General features: G+C 35.5%; 1 long non-coding RNA gene, 2 other non-coding genes and 2 pseudogenes across 4 annotated transcripts; all 5 read left to right on the forward strand.

The window, feature by feature from the left end:
• Nucleotides 1-2,622: 2,622 nt before the first annotated feature.
• Nucleotides 2,623-2,760, forward strand: LOC149877552 (U1 spliceosomal RNA; annotated as a pseudogene).
• LOC149877553 (uncharacterized) lies at nt 2,628-13,806 on the forward strand. Of its 2 annotated transcripts, XR_016447951.1 has the most exons (6): nt 2,628-5,657; nt 5,890-6,032; nt 7,562-9,172; nt 9,247-11,383; nt 11,616-11,758; nt 13,284-13,806. It is a non-coding gene; the product is annotated as an uncharacterized LOC149877553 (long non-coding RNA). The 2 variants fall into 2 exon arrangements; XR_016447950.1 differs by having other exon boundaries at nt 7,562-11,383.
• LOC149877554 (U2 spliceosomal RNA) lies at nt 8,027-8,218 on the forward strand. The gene has a single exon (XR_016448233.1). It is a non-coding gene; the product is annotated as a U2 spliceosomal RNA (small nuclear RNA).
• LOC149877555 (U1 spliceosomal RNA) lies at nt 8,323-8,486 on the forward strand. Its single transcript, XR_016448155.1, has one exon. It is a non-coding gene; the product is annotated as a U1 spliceosomal RNA (small nuclear RNA).
• Nucleotides 13,749-13,927, forward strand: LOC149877556 (U2 spliceosomal RNA; annotated as a pseudogene).
• Nucleotides 13,928-16,157: the final 2,230 nt, after the last annotated feature.

The following is a 16,157-nucleotide window of genomic DNA, read 5'->3' on the forward strand; positions in this document are numbered from 1 at the left end:
ACAACTCCGTCCTAAAACACGGCGAAATGACGGAGTCACAAAAACAAGCTATAATTATATGCCTCTACAAAAAAGGAGAAAAAAAAGATATTAATAACTGGAGACCGATATCTCTCCTGAACACTGATTATAAAATACTGTCGAAGGTCCTGGCCAACAGGTTGAGACATGTCCTCCCGCAAATAATTAGCGAATGCCAGACGGCATGTATCCCGGACAGGACCATCTATGACAACCTCAGTTACACAAGAGATATCATAAAAATAGCCCATGAAAACAAAATGAACGCCTCGATAATCTCCATAGACCAGGTGAAGGCCTTCGACAGGGTGGATCGTATTTTTTTATTTGATAGCCTACGATTTTTCGGCTTCGGTTTTTTATTTACTAATTTTATAAAAACGCTTTATTACGACATATCCGCGCGCGTTAAAATAAACGGTTTTCTTTCCCAAAATATCAAAGTAATCAGAGGAGTAAGACAAGGTTGTCCCCTTTCAATGATGCTTTACAACATCCAAGCTGAAATTTTTGCGGGCTATATAAGAAAAAACCCAAAAATAAAAGGAATTATGATTAACAAAAATGAAACAAAAATACTTCAATATGCTGACGACACCAACTTCTACTTGACCGGAGACGACTCAATTACCGAACTTGGACACGCACTAGACATTAATTACAGAGCTACTGGAACAAAACTGAACCGCGACAAATGCCAAGGACTGTGGTTAGGTACCAACATCACTCAAAACAAGGAGGACTACCTAGGCTTCGAGTGGGGAGATCCCTGCTTCAGGAGCTTAGGAGTTCTCTTTTCCAACAACAATGAGTACAGCGCCCACAAACAGTGGAGGGAAGAGGTAGGCAAAGTTCGAGAGAAAATCCTCAAATGGTCGAGGGTTAAACTCTCCTTTAAGGGCAAGGCGCTAATTATAAACCAGTCGCTACTCAGCGGCATGTGGCACCTTGCCTTTACCCTACCTCTACCCTGCCAAAAACTTATTACTAACCTCGAAAACATCATTCAAAACTATTTGTGGGACAACAAAAATATCAAAACAAACAAAAACATCTCAAAACTGCCGATTGAAAAGGGTGGACTCAAAATAATAAACATCAGCGAAAAACTCAAATCCATTCAAGCGAGCTGGGTGTCCAAACTTTTCAACGGCAAAAACACAGGACCTTGGCGCGACACAGCCGAACACATACTAAACAAATACAGAAACGCCGGTCAGGGAAACCTAGTTTTTCTGACCACACACTCAGACGCGACCCTCAAGACCTTACCTCTATACTACAGACAAATGATCAATGACTGGACCGAACTGACAAAATACCAAACGCATAAACACCTCACCATAGAACAAATACTGAGACAACCCATCTTCTACAACCCACATATACGCAAACAAAACAAAACTCTAACACCGACAAACAACGCAAAACGAAACGAACTGATAAAACTGGCCGACATTTCCAACGTATTCAGACCGGGCTTCCTTGACAACAGACTGATAAATCTAACCGAAAACGAACTCAAACAAATCACATCCTCCCTCCCCCCCGACTGGAAACACAAAATCGAAAACGAACATCAAAACTACGACCACAACAAAGCCGACCTGACTTTAACGGTGTCGAATAACTCAAAAATAAACATTCAAAATTTAAAACCCAAAACCATCTATAAAATTCTAATGGAAAAAGAAGTTGCAAAAACAAAAACACATTTTTTAAAATGGAATAAAATTTTCAAAGAAAACATGCTCAACACTACCGAAATGGAGTGGGAAAAACTTTTCTATAAAATACACAAAAGCCAAAAGAACAATAAAGCGAGCGAAATTAAATATAAAGCCATTCATTTTGCATTGCCCACAAACGCAATTTTTAAAAAAAGAGGCTACGTCAGTGACGACCTATGCCCGCAATGTATGAAAGAAAGCGAAAATCTACCGCACATGTTGTTCAACTGTGAAAAGGTGCAACCTTTAATAAAATACGCAGTCTCTTTTTTAAACATTTTGTATCCCAAAACCGAACCTTTTAAAAATACTTTTAAACTCTTTTTATTTGGACCTAATGATAGCGCGCATGAATATAAATTTGGTAACTTTATTTTTAATGAACTTTTCTTCCACATATATTGTAATAGAATGAGAGCACATCATGAGCGAACCACTGTCTCGAAAGAGAACCTCCTAAAAGAATTTGAAGGGAAACTTAAAAAAATAATAAATACTGAATACCAAATAGCAAAAGAAAGTAACACTTTAGAGGAATTTTTCAAAGAAACAAAAAACACTTGGAACGATGAAAATAAACTAGAAATAAAATTGAAACTGAGTAGTTTTTTGCGATGATCTTAAAAAGCTCTTATTCGTTGAAACCTTTTCGTTTTTCTTTTTTCTTTTTTTCCTTTTTACTTTTGGTTTTGGCCTTTTACTTTTTATTTTTTATTTTGAATTTTTTTGGCCATGTTCTGTTCGCCGTCATGATTGCCACGAGTTTATTTTTTTTTAATTTCTTTAACTTTGTTAACGAACACTCGTGTAAATCATGACTAGGGTCCGCAAGGCAACTAGCTGGAGGACCCGAAATAAAAATCATAATATCTGATCAACATGGGGCTTCTTCCAGGGTGAGGCTCTTGCATTGCACTTCGCCTGGGCTGACCCCTGCGATTACCGCTAACGTCGGTAACTCGACCGTACAATTTCTGGTAGTGGGGGCCTGCGTTCGCGCTCGCCCCCTTTAAAGATGCAAAAAAAAAAAAACCCTCACTCAGCCCTCTATGAGTTACTGGACGTAAACGAGTATTTGAGAAAAGGTATATTTTATGTGTATTTATATGTTATGTATATATCCTCGAGTGAAGATTTGTCAGTGAGAAGGTAAACAAAGCTTCCTAAAAGTGTAAACACATTTTATTTCGTTCAAAAGTTCTTTGTTGTTGTTGTTGTTTTTTTTTCTTTCTTATAAAATCAATGAAAATCTAGTCGCAAACAGTAAGCGTGATCGAACGGCTGCAACACCAGAAATCATACAATGTGTGGCTGTAATAAAAAACAATAATGGTAACAATTGTTGAAAGAAAAAAAAAATAGTCGCAATAATAAAATTATGATAATAATAGTAAGATTGAAAATAATAACAATCGTAATAATGGTAATAAAAGATGATGATAGCAATAACAGACTAATAATAATACCAACAGCAATGATAATAACGATAATAACAATCGTAATAATCATAAAAAATAAGTAATGGCAATAACAAACTAACAGTAATGATAGTAACAACAATAGTAACAATTTCCATCCATTTTTGTATATTTCATATTGGATTCTGGTATATTTTTTGACTTGTAGTTTATGACTTGAAAACAGCTATTATTGCATGTTTGGATCAGTTACAGCAAGTCTACAAATCAACTTCGCGTAAGTTTCCAATGCCTTAACAATAATCTTTGAACAGGTGTGTAGCTATGAAATTAGCCTTTGGTATTGTTTAGATTGCCGTTTTGGAACGATTGCAACATAGCCTGAATGTTTGGCAACACACCGCTGCTCGCGATTGTAACACCAAACAACAGCTTGTTTAACTTCTTCGTCGTTGCGAACAGCTAGCTGCAAACGACGAGGAATGATCCTGGCTCTCTGGTTATCGCGTGCAGCATTACCAGCTAGCTCTAACATTTTCGGCGGAGAGGTTTTCAAAAACTCCAGCTAAGTAGATGGTGCGCCTAAACCGATGAGATTAGACACGACCAACAGGAAACTGAAGAAAGCCACTCTTAGCCTTAGCTTTTCCACCTTTTCCACGTGCTTACATTTTGTTTTCTACTGAAAACAGACTGACAGACTAGAGATCTCGTGCGGCTTTTTGTTAAACAGAAAAGAGTTTTTTGACCAATAGTGAAAAAGAAATAAACAATGCTCAAATGACGTAATCTTTTAAAAACCAATAGAAGTGCGTAGAACGGAAAAGTTATCAAGTTGGAAACCACAAATCTACTTTAAATTAAATCCAGTTGCAATGCAATGAAAACAAAGAAGAAAAAATTTTCACTGCTAAGCTCGTCGAAATGATCTGACGCACCAAAAGCCGGAGGAAAACAAGCGCCAAAGGTGGCAAAAAAAGGCGAGAAGCGCGCTGGTAAGAAAGGCGGAAAAGTCGCTGGAACTGGTGACAAGAAGCGCAAGAGAAAGAGACGAGAGTCTTATGCCACACAAATTTTAAAAACATTATACGCATTAGAAAATGGGTTCAAATGAAAATATCTGTTGCAATCGTTATATTTTATGGAGCAAACATCGCCGAGAACAAATTAGCTGCTAAAATAAAATACTCGAGTTGTTCTAATCCGTCTTAGTCTATGAACAACTGAAAACCTATTTGTTTTTTGTTGTTGTTGTTTTTTTGTTTGACTTGTTTTCTTTCTTCATTTTTTTTTTTTTTTTTCTTTTTTAGAAACGAAAACTATAAGAACTCTATTCCTGCAAAAAAAAAAAAATCAAATTTTAGCAAATTACTATTGGCTCCTAGTATTGTTTGTTTGTCACCATGTTTGTGTGCGTCAAGAATGTATAAATTGCATTGAGAATTGTCAATCAAACCAGAGTCCGATTTTTCTTTTTCATTTCTTCGTTGATGATTATAGAAAGACAAACAGCAGCACATTTCTTCCTTCCAGGCGTTGTATACTTATTTAATTATATTCTTATTGGCGCTTACAAGACAGTTAATGTAGTCTTTTGTGGTAAATTTTAAAACTATTAAGCATTAATTGGATAGTTACGAAATAACGAATGTTGTTAATGCTGGTAAGAAAATACTAATAACAAGGAAGTGGATGCAATGTGCTACCGTTAGTACTAACCATAATTTGATCACAAATGGAAAAGAAAGAAAAGAAAACAAAAAACTGTTTGAATAATTTCTTTTGAATAACGAATGTTTTTCTTTAGGAAGGTTGCAGAAAATAAAAGATTGAGAGAGCTTAACTACTTCTTGATTAGAATATGATCATTTTATGTGCAACTGAGGCAGAACATGGTTTTTACAAATCATTATTCAAATTTAATCATTAGATCTTGCTAAAATTTTTGTTTTTTTGTCATTAAATGCAAAAAATCTAACTTCTGCTTTTTTTTAAAAAAGAATCACACAAAGGCTTTGGCACTAGTATGAAACCGCAAGCTCTAAGATATCTAAAAGCATGCACTATCTTCCGACCATTCGCTGGGCACGGAAAAAACACATACTACATTTTAGTCACTGTGTATTAAGGTATGCATCAAATACTTGCCAATCGTATTTCGTTCATTTCGGGGTTTCGGGAAGGGGAACAATGAAATAAAAAAAAAAAGCCTACGATCGAATGATCGCGTACACTTTTCATCATTTAACTGACAGGTAAACTGAAGGAGTTACTACGCTCCACGAATTTAGTTTAACTTAGTTACTTAGTTACTACGATCTTAGTTTAACAACGGTGTAGTGGTTACGCGCAGTCCTACTAAAGTTTTTGGTGTCGGCCTAGCGTCAAGGAGCCGAAAAGGTGCTTTTGGTTTGTTTCTAATAAAAAAAAAAAAAAAAAAAAAAAAAAAAAATGAAAGAAAAGAGTATCTAAGGCAAAACCAAGACAAGTGAGTTTAGAGGAGTTCCATTTAAGTTTTTATCATTTATCAAGAATGCTTTAAGTAACAAAAAGTACTGCGCTACTTATTTTCAATGTTTTCTACCTTATATTTTAAAACTTGAAGCAGTTTAGCCACTACTGTTTTGTACACTTTACTCTCTCAAGTCTTCAAAAATACTTAAAAGTAGTTCCTGATTTAAAAAAAAAAATAATGCTTAGAAATAAATTTGCATTTTTAGGGGTAGTCACAAGAGACTTTCAGAGTCCGTCTTGAGTTCCTGAAATATCTGTATTAAAATCTGCACTACCACTGCTACTACTGCTACTCACAAGAGCATCCCAGTGAGCGAGGAAAAGTGAGGAGTTCTTCTCGCTCGTATCGGTGAGTGAAACAGAAGAAGCATCTTTCTGAGAATATCTCTTTAGTTTGTTCACAGCTTTATTTCTTTTACAGTTAAACTGACACAAGGCCAACAAATGAATGGTCAATTAGGGATACTTTTCAATGGACAATCTGTACAAGTCCACTTCTTTAAAACAATCCTTTAGTTTGATGAAAGATACGTGACAATTTTTTTTTTTTTAAATGGCATGTTCAATGCACTTTGAATCAAACCTTTTGTTTGGCTTTTTCATAACATGGCTTTTCAATGTTTTACAGAGTTTTTGTTAAAATTAACCCAGCCTCAGGTAGCAAGTCTAAGCATTGAAAATAAAATATCGAAAGTACTGAATTTTGAGTGTACATATGGTTCTGGGGCAAGGTTGGTTAAGGGTTAAGTTAGGTTAGCATCAGACTTGGCTCAATTGTGGCTGTAACTTAATTGTAATTAAATGTATTTTCATGAAGTAATTGTTATTGTATTTTATAAGGTACAGTCACAAGTAATTGTAATGATATGACTTGTAAGTGAATTACAAGTCCAAGTCATTGTAATTCAGTTGCTATTAAAATTTCAAGTAATCCTAATTCAATTACATTTACAATTGAAATTGACCCAAGTCTGCTAGATAGTATTTTTAAATTTGTTCTCCATCAATCCTGAGGTTCTATGATTTAAGCAAATACATTTTTAGGCTTGATTTAGGTTGGGCAGTATGTAAAAAATGTAATATATTAAAAATTTTTAAAAAAAACTTTGCATTGTTCCATTCACCACACTCTGTGAGTTTGTGAAAAATCGAGATAAGATGTGCAAGGCTTTTCATGATTTTCTTCGTTATCTCTGCCATAAATTCATTAGTTGGCCTGACAATCTGCAATTGCTCCATTGCAAAGTTCCCTGCAGTTTTCTGTATGGCTCTGTGGCTATTAGCATGAATAGAAATCAATTTGTTGACATTCCACCTGATTATGATGAAGGCAAGCTATATCTTCCAGTATGGTGCTATCTCTATCAGTCCCATGGTTATCTGTGGTCCAGGACTGAGAGCGCACTGTTTAAATGTCCTAAGGTATTGGCATGACGCATGGATGCATGAATATATGTATGTATGTATGTATGTATGGAAGTTTGTTTGTATGTATGTATGTATGTATGTATGTATGTATGTATGTATGTATGGAAAATTGTATGTAAGTATGTATGCATGTTTGAATGTAAGTATGTATGCGCGTTTGTGTGTATGCATGCATTACTTTTGCTAACATGATGCTGTCAACTGTAATTTAGGGTCATAAGTTTGTCCTTTTCCATTTGTCGTTTGATGTTTTGAGTGTTTTAGGTCACTTTTTTAAATTGTTTTACCTTTTTGTCAGTAAACATTTAAGGAGTTCATTTCTTCCAATAAAATGCTTTGTTTAATTTATATGTAAACTGAAATATTTCAAAAATATTTCTTGCTACTCAGTTTAAAGTCTTAAATTAGTTTACACCGTCCAAATTTTTAAACTTCAACTTTGTTTTTTAGATTTTAGTTTGTGAGAAATTGCTATTTGGGAAAAGTTTGAGGCTAATGACAAACAAATCTTCCTAAGCTCTGCTGTTTTGGTGATGGATTAAAGTACCATCGTTACAACAGATGAAAAGAACATTTAAATACAGAGGTTCTCCAAATGTTTTTTGACAGAAAAAATCTGTCGGGGCGCTAGTATTTTGAGTTGATTTTGGATTGTTCAACTTGGCTTTTGATCGCATTATGCATTTGAATCTGCTGCTGCCCAGTGTTATTTTTAAATCTTGGTTAGTTGGGTTATTTCTGAAAGAAGGTTAAAAAACCCAAATGTTTTAGAATGAAATTGTTGCAGTTTTAGTTTCATACAACGAGCCCATGTTTTCATTGTTCAAACTTACAGTTACCCATCGACTTATTCAAATGCCCACAAGTTTTTTCGTTCAAAGGGAGGGAGCCAGCACACAAATTCGTTGAAAAAGTATCGCTTCTCGGCCTAATGGCTAAGATCAAGTGTAGTATCTGTTCTTATCAGTTTAATATCTGGTACGCCGGCATAGTCCGGCTCATATATTAATCTGATTTTTGGCATTTGGTCAAGGGATCGTAGGTTTACCTCGCCCTGACCGCGGGTTGCCTCGGCGTTGCACTACTGCTGAGTGCGGCCCATTAAAAAGAGAAAAGAAAAAAAAACGGAACGATGCGGTTAGGGTCCAATCAAAAAACCACAATTGCGAAGATTGGGGCACGTCCGAGGCTCCCCACACAACGGGAAAGGCATACTTACCTGACGGGGAAGTAAACCTGATCAACATGGGGCTTCTTCCAGGGTGAGGCTCTTGCATTGCACTTCGCCTGGGCTGACCCCTGCGATTACCGCTAACGTCGGTAACTCGACCGTACAATTTCTGGTAGTGGGGGCCTGCGTTCGCGCTCGCCCCCTTTAAAGATGCAAAAAAAAAAAAACCCTCACTCAGCCCTCTATGAGTTACTGGACGTAAACGAGTATTTGAGAAAAGGTATATTTTATGTGTATTTATATGTTATGTATATATCCTCGAGTGAAGATTTGTCAGTGAGAAGGTAAACAAAGCTTCCTAAAAGTGTAAACACATTTTATTTCGTTCAAAAGTTCTTTGTTGTTGTTGTTGTTTTTTTTTCTTTCTTATAAAATCAATGAAAATCTAGTCGCAAACAGTAAGCGTGATCGAACGGCTGCAACACCAGAAATCATACAATGTGTGGCTGTAATAAAAAACAATAATGGTAACAATTGTTGAAAGAAAAAAAAAATAGTCGCAATAATAAAATTATGATAATAATAGTAAGATTGAAAATAATAACAATCGTAATAATGGTAATAAAAGATGATGATAGCAATAACAGACTAATAATAATACCAACAGCAATGATAATAACGATAATAACAATCGTAATAATCATAAAAAATAAGTAATGGCAATAACAAACTAACAGTAATGATAGTAACAACAATAGTAACAATTTCCATCCATTTTTGTATATTTCATATTGGATTCTGGTATATTTTTTGACTTGTAGTTTATGACTTGAAAACAGCTATTATTGCATGTTTGGATCAGTTACAGCAAGTCTACAAATCAACTTCGCGTAAGTTTCCAATGCCTTAACAATAATCTTTGAACAGGTGTGTAGCTATGAAATTAGCCTTTGGTATTGTTTAGATTGCCGTTTTGGAACGATTGCAACATAGCCTGAATGTTTGGCAACACACCGCTGCTCGCGATTGTAACACCAAACAACAGCTTGTTTAACTTCTTCGTCGTTGCGAACAGCTAGCTGCAAACGACGAGGAATGATCCTGGCTCTCTGGTTATCGCGTGCAGCATTACCAGCTAGCTCTAACATTTTCGGCGGAGAGGTTTTCAAAAACTCCAGCTAAGTAGATGGTGCGCCTAAACCGATGAGATTAGACACGACCAACAGGAAACTGAAGAAAGCCACTCTTAGCCTTAGCTTTTCCACCTTTTCCACGTGCTTACATTTTGTTTTCTACTGAAAACAGACTGACAGACTAGAGATCTCGTGCGGCTTTTTGTTAAACAGAAAAGAGTTTTTTGACCAATAGTGAAAAAGAAATAAACAATGCTCAAATGACGTAATCTTTTAAAAACCAATAGAAGTGCGTAGAACGGAAAAGTTATCAAGTTGGAAACCACAAATCTACTTTAAATTAAATCCAGTTGCAATGCAATGAAAACAAAGAAGAAAAAATTTTCACTGCTAAGCTCGTCGAAATGATCTGACGCACCAAAAGCCGGAGGAAAACAAGCGCCAAAGGTGGCAAAAAAAGGCGAGAAGCGCGCTGGTAAGAAAGGCGGAAAAGTCGCTGGAACTGGTGACAAGAAGCGCAAGAGAAAGAGACGAGAGTCTTATGCCACACAAATTTTAAAAACATTATACGCATTAGAAAATGGGTTCAAATGAAAATATCTGTTGCAATCGTTATATTTTATGGAGCAAACATCGCCGAGAACAAATTAGCTGCTAAAATAAAATACTCGAGTTGTTCTAATCCGTCTTAGTCTATGAACAACTGAAAACCTATTTGTTTTTTGTTGTTGTTGTTTTTTTGTTTGACTTGTTTTCTTTCTTCATTTTTTTTTTTTTTTTTCTTTTTTAGAAACGAAAACTATAAGAACTCTATTCCTGCAAAAAAAAAAAAATCAAATTTTAGCAAATTACTATTGGCTCCTAGTATTGTTTGTTTGTCACCATGTTTGTGTGCGTCAAGAATGTATAAATTGCATTGAGAATTGTCAATCAAACCAGAGTCCGATTTTTCTTTTTCATTTCTTCGTTGATGATTATAGAAAGACAAACAGCAGCACATTTCTTCCTTCCAGGCGTTGTATACTTATTTAATTATATTCTTATTGGCGCTTACAAGACAGTTAATGTAGTCTTTTGTGGTAAATTTTAAAACTATTAAGCATTAATTGGATAGTTACGAAATAACGAATGTTGTTAATGCTGGTAAGAAAATACTAATAACAAGGAAGTGGATGCAATGTGCTACCGTTAGTACTAACCATAATTTGATCACAAATGGAAAAGAAAGAAAAGAAAACAAAAAACTGTTTGAATAATTTCTTTTGAATAACGAATGTTTTTCTTTAGGAAGGTTGCAGAAAATAAAAGATTGAGAGAGCTTAACTACTTCTTGATTAGAATATGATCATTTTATGTGCAACTGAGGCAGAACATGGTTTTTACAAATCATTATTCAAATTTAATCATTAGATCTTGCTAAAATTTTTGTTTTTTTGTCATTAAATGCAAAAAATCTAACTTCTGCTTTTTTTTAAAAAAGAATCACACAAAGGCTTTGGCACTAGTATGAAACCGCAAGCTCTAAGATATCTAAAAGCATGCACTATCTTCCGACCATTCGCTGGGCACGGAAAAAACACATACTACATTTTAGTCACTGTGTATTAAGGTATGCATCAAATACTTGCCAATCGTATTTCGTTCATTTCGGGGTTTCGGGAAGGGGAACAATGAAATAAAAAAAAAAAGCCTACGATCGAATGATCGCGTACACTTTTCATCATTTAACTGACAGGTAAACTGAAGGAGTTACTACGCTCCACGAATTTAGTTTAACTTAGTTACTTAGTTACTACGATCTTAGTTTAACAACGGTGTAGTGGTTACGCGCAGTCCTACTAAAGTTTTTGGTGTCGGCCTAGCGTCAAGGAGCCGAAAAGGTGCTTTTGGTTTGTTTCTAATAAAAAAAAAAAAAAAAAAAAAAAAAAAAAATGAAAGAAAAGAGTATCTAAGGCAAAACCAAGACAAGTGAGTTTAGAGGAGTTCCATTTAAGTTTTTATCATTTATCAAAAATGCTTTAAGTAACAAAAAGTACTGCGCTACTTATTTTCAATGTTTTCTACCTTATATTTTAAAACTTGAAGCAGTTTAGCCACTACTGTTTTGTACACTTTACTCTCTCAAGTCTTCAAAAATACTTAAAAGTAGTTCCTGATTTAAAAAAAAAAATAATGCTTAGAAATAAATTTGCATTTTTAGGGGTAGTCACAAGAGACTTTCAGAGTCCGTCTTGAGTTCCTGAAATATCTGTATTAAAATCTGCACTACCACTGCTACTACTGCTACTCACAAGAGCATCCCAGTGAGCGAGGAAAAGTGAGGAGTTCTTCTCGCTCGTATCGGTGAGTGAAACAGAAGAAGCATCTTTCTGAGAATATCTCTTTAGTTTGTTCACAGCTTTATTTCTTTTACAGTTAAACTGACACAAGGCCAACAAATGAATGGTCAATTAGGGATACTTTTCAATGGACAATCTGTACAAGTCCACTTCTTTAAAACAATCCTTTAGTTTGATGAAAGATACGTGACAATTTTTTTTTTTTTAAATGGCATGTTCAATGCACTTTGAATCAAACCTTTTGTTTGGCTTTTTCATAACATGGCTTTTCAATGTTTTACAGAGTTTTTGTTAAAATTAACCCAGCCTCAGGTAGCAAGTCTAAGCATTGAAAATAAAATATCGAAAGTACTGAATTTTGAGTGTACATATGGTTCTGGGGCAAGGTTGGTTAAGGGTTAAGTTAGGTTAGCATCAGACTTGGCTCAATTGTGGCTGTAACTTAATTGTAATTAAATGTATTTTCATGAAGTAATTGTTATTGTATTTTATAAGGTACAGTCACAAGTAATTGTAATGATATGACTTGTAAGTGAATTACAAGTCCAAGTCATTGTAATTCAGTTGCTATTAAAATTTCAAGTAATCCTAATTCAATTACATTTACAATTGAAATTGACCCAAGTCTGCTAGATAGTATTTTTAAATTTGTTCTCCATCAATCCTGAGGTTCTATGATTTAAGCAAATACATTTTTAGGCTTGATTTAGGTTGGGCAGTATGTAAAAAATGTAATATATTAAAAATTTTTAAAAAAAACTTTGCATTGTTCCATTCACCACACTCTGTGAGTTTGTGAAAAATCGAGATAAGATGTGCAAGGCTTTTCATGATTTTCTTCGTTATCTCTGCCATAAATTCATTAGTTGGCCTGACAATCTGCAATTGCTCCATTGCAAAGTTCCCTGCAGTTTTCTGTATGGCTCTGTGGCTATTAGCATGAATAGAAATCAATTTGTTGACATTCCACCTGATTATGATGAAGGCAAGCTATATCTTCCAGTATGGTGCTATCTCTATCAGTCCCATGGTTATCTGTGGTCCAGGACTGAGAGCGCACTGTTTAAATGTCCTAAGGTATTGGCATGACGCATGGATGCATGAATATATGTATGTATGTATGTATGTATGGAAGTTTGTTTGTATGTATGTATGTATGTATGTATGTATGTATGTATGTATGGAAAATTGTATGTAAGTATGTATGCATGTTTGAATGTAAGTATGTATGCGCGTTTGTGTGTATGCATGCATTACTTTTGCTAACATGATGCTGTCAACTGTAATTTAGGGTCATAAGTTTGTCCTTTTCCATTTGTCGTTTGATGTTTTGAGTGTTTTAGGTCACTTTTTTAAATTGTTTTACCTTTTTGTCAGTAAACATTTAAGGAGTTCATTTCTTCCAATAAAATGCTTTGTTTAATTTATATGTAAACTGAAATATTTCAAAAATATTTCTTGCTACTCAGTTTAAAGTCTTAAATTAGTTTACACCGTCCAAATTTTTAAACTTCAACTTTGTTTTTTAGATTTTAGTTTGTGAGAAATTGCTATTTGGGAAAAGTTTGAGGCTAATGACAAACAAATCTTCCTAAGCTCTGCTGTTTTGGTGATGGATTAAAGTACCATCGTTACAACAGATGAAAAGAACATTTAAATACAGAGGTTCTCCAAATGTTTTTTGACAGAAAAAATCTGTCGGGGCGCTAGTATTTTGAGTTGATTTTGGATTGTTCAACTTGGCTTTTGATCGCATTATGCATTTGAATCTGCTGCTGCCCAGTGTTATTTTTAAATCTTGGTTAGTTGGGTTATTTCTGAAAGAAGGTTAAAAAACCCAAATGTTTTAGAATGAAATTGTTGCAGTTTTAGTTTCATACAACGAGCCCATGTTTTCATTGTTCAAACTTACAGTTACCCATCGACTTATTCAAATGCCCACAAGTTTTTTCGTTCAAAGGGAGGGAGCCAGCACACAAATTCGTTGAAAAAGTATCGCTTCTCGGCCTAATGGCTAAGATCAAGTGTAGTATCTTTTAGTGATTTTAGTAAAGTTTTAATAAAGTTTATCTTGAGTTCTTTCTTATTGAGTTTTTAAAAAAATTAGTTTTACTTGCTTCGGTGGTTTATTTATGGTTTTGCATCTCGCTGCGAAGACTTAGAGACACCCCGCGTAAGAGACTATTTTCCTTCAAAACTTTTTTTCTCCTCCGTAGAGGCGAAAACGTAACTTTCCTCTGTAGCGAAGCCTTTGCTACAGAAACTTTTAAAAAACACTTACCCAAGTGAAAAACTTTAAAGATATACAGTTCGCTGTATATCTTCTTTTTTTAATTTTTTTAAGCCGAATTTATTCGCAGAGTTTTCTCCTAGGTTTCTTTTGACAAAAACCTAGAACACTTTCTTTAGCTACCCTAGCTAAACAAAAGAAACAGCCCTAAAAAGCAAAACAAAAAAATAAAAGCAGAGCGTAAACTAAATCAAATCGCAAAAAATGGAAACTCTCAAAGTCCAATCGATTTCAAAGCTAACTACTTCTGAAACCAAAGCAGAAGGCATTTCAAATAGCCAAAAAATTGTTGAGAACGGTCAGCCACATTCTACTGACCAACAAAAAATCAAATCTGCTGACCCGAAACCTTCAAACGAAGACGCAAACAAACAAAAAAACGGGTCAGCACTTTCTTTTGCAGAGGCGCTGAAAAAGAAACAGCCCGGAACAGCACCACCACAAGACTTCCAAACAAACACAAAAGAAGCCGAAAAAAGAGCTTTAAAAGAGGAAATACACTCCCGGATCTTTCAACTAATGTCCTTTACCAAAGACCAAACCCCAAATGGAATAGAAAAAAAAGTGGGAGAAATACAAGTAGCAATCCAAAAGGTGATTGGCCCAGGATGCATAACATCCATACAATATACGGGAAGGGGCCAATACACGGTAGAACTTAAATCGAAAGAGAAAGTCCAAGAGCTAACTCTAAAGGGATTAAACATTCCGGGAGAATTACAGAAGACAACAATCAAACCGAGAAGAAACCAAGTACTATTAATCACGATCAAGACAGACGCATCGGTACTAAACCAAGAGATCTATGAAGAGCTTAAAGATTTTGGTAAGATAGTAAATATTTCTTACGGATATTACACAAGCAACAACCAAATACGAGACGGACGGAGACTCGTTCACATCATCCCGACTGTTGACGTAAGCAAAATACCTCCGACAATTAAGATAGACAACAGGCTGCACCACCTATATTTCAGGGGAAAAAACACGACACCCATACACAAACCAAGAGACACACAAGAGCTACTGGCAGACCTAGCAATTTCAGACACTGACGAAATGTCACAAGATGAGGACGAAGACGGGGAAATAGAAAAAACACAAAAACAAGAAGCAGACAAACCCCATAACATACAAAACGCAACAAACGGAGAGACGGAAAAGAAAAAACAAATGACGCTGATACCCAAACCAGCACCCAGACCCCAAACAAGCATAACGCTACCACACAAAACGGAAACCCAACCAGTACCGACAACAACAAAAAAGCAAGACAACACAAACGAAAAAAACACTGAGCTTGAACACACCAACAACGCTGACGTCACAAGACAGTCACAAAACTCGACACCGACTCCTACACCAATGGAAACAGAGCCTACGGTGACGGACACAAAAACAGACACCCAACAAAAACCTACGAAAAGAAAAAGTGTGACGACGCCAACAAAAGAAACTAAAATGAACGACATAAAAACGAAACGAAAACCTAACCGACCAGAGACCTAACTTAACCAACTACACACACGATATCTCCAAACTAAAAAAATAAAAATAAAAATGACTATTACAATAAAAACAATGAATACGGCTGGTATGCGAAATCTCCAGAGAAGAAGGGAGATTTTGCATAACATACAGCAATCAGAACAACACATAACTTTTCTACAAGAGACGCACATCACGCCTGACTTGTACAGACAAACAGCTACGCTATGCACAGGCACCATACTATTCAGCTCCGGAAAACAAAACACCGACGGAACACTCATACACATAAAAGACCCTACAATCAAACCGACAAACACCGTAAACGACGTACAAGGTAAATACCAAATCACAGACATACACATTGACAAACTAGACATTACTATGATAAACGTATACGCACCATCAGGAAACACCACACAACACCAATACAAACGAAAAGAATTCTGGGAAAACCTAAAAAACATACTATGCACGCCCAGAATTCGAGACAGACATTACATACTGGCGGGGGACTTTAACGTAACACTATCAGACAAAGACAGACGTTCACCAGCACTACAAAAATACAGATGCATTTCACAACACGCACTACAAGACCTTATTTACACTTTAGACGTAGAAG

The sequence above is a fragment of the Hydra viridissima genome, unplaced genomic scaffold (assembly GCF_058129835.1).
Source record: "Hydra viridissima isolate aposymbiotic clone 2 unplaced genomic scaffold, HvirCarnegie_v1 scaffold_16, whole genome shotgun sequence".
In the NCBI taxonomy this organism is placed as follows: Eukaryota; Metazoa; Cnidaria; class Hydrozoa; order Anthoathecata; family Hydridae; genus Hydra; species Hydra viridissima.